This window comes from Ipomoea triloba, chromosome 10, assembly GCF_003576645.1.
Source record: "Ipomoea triloba cultivar NCNSP0323 chromosome 10, ASM357664v1".
Classification (NCBI taxonomy): domain Eukaryota; kingdom Viridiplantae; phylum Streptophyta; class Magnoliopsida; order Solanales; family Convolvulaceae; genus Ipomoea; species Ipomoea triloba.
Window position 1 is genome coordinate 11928844 of NC_044925.1, and position 1453 is coordinate 11930296.

The following is a 1453-nucleotide window of genomic DNA, read 5'->3' on the forward strand; positions in this document are numbered from 1 at the left end:
AGCTGTTGTTGTTTATTTATTATGTGTGAGAGAGGGAGGGAGAATTTTTTTACATGTAGCGTTGTTGTTGTTTTTTTATTATGTTTTTAATTTTTTTATAAAAATTTATTTAGAAGATACGAGCTTTACTTTAAAAAAAAAGAAAAAAATATATATATATATATAGAGAGAGAGAGAGAGCATACAACGTCGGTTTTATGGATAACCGACGTCGTAAGTCTATACGTTTTTTTCAAAAAAAAAATTATTTAAAACATACGACGTCGATTTTTAAGAGGAACAAACGTCGTAAGCTATATTTTAAAAAAATAATATATATATATATATATATATATATATATATATAATATACGACTACGGTTCGCTATCGAACCGACGTCGTATAGTAATATTTTTTTATTTTTAAATTTTTTAAAATTACATACGACGTCGGTTCGCTCTTGAACCGACGTCGTATGTTTTTTGTACGTTCTTTAAAAAAATTTTAATATCGTTTTTTATGAAAACCGACGTCGTATCCCTTCTTAAAAAAAATTATAAATATACATAACTTTTTGACGTCGGTTTTTTAAAAACCGACGTCAGTTAGGCGACATTAAATGTGTTTTCTGTAGTAGTAATAACTCATTTTCCATAAAACATTTTTCAGAAGTCATTTTTCTGCTTTCCAAACACAGCCTTAGACTCGTATAGATACTATTCTCTTTTTAAAGAAACAAATCAAATTAAAAAATGCTTAGGCATGTAGGAGGTGCAGCATACCCTTCCACTACCGCTAGAGTGGGGACCATCAAGGGTGCGTCTGCACATGCCTAACAACCCCTCCTCCCTCTTTTTTTGTTCTTTGGTGAAAGGACATGAAAGAAACAAAGTAAAAAACACGTACACGGCAATAAGAGCATCCTTAGTAGTGAATGTTTTAAGGTTTTTGGTATAGTAAATGCACACATGGATGAAAGAGATATGAAGAGAGAGAAGAATTTGGTTTGTCTGCAAGTGAAGGGCTTTTGGAACAGTAATTGAAGCTCACGGATTCCAAAGCCAGTCGCGCCACGCGGGCATGGCTGCACGCTAGGTGCTTCTGACTCGCGCCTGACAAAATTTTTTTTTTTTTTAAATCAGATTTGTTTTGTTTGTTTTTTAATTTCCTCCCTTCCCATTTTCTCTTTCCTAATCACACTTACAAAAACTCTTCAAAAACCACAAAAACAAAACTCCACTATTATGGATGCTCTAAGACTTGTTTAGAGCAACCACACCAGTGGTATTTTAATAGTTTTTTCAGAACAAAAAACTTGTAGTTGATTTTTGTACTAATGACTATAAGATTTTCCCTAATAATATATATATTATATATTATATATTATATATTAGGGCCTTAATTAAGTGGTGCAAGTTGACTGGACTTATTAAGTGGTTTGGTTGTACTAAATAGCTAGTAGTAGTTATTCAA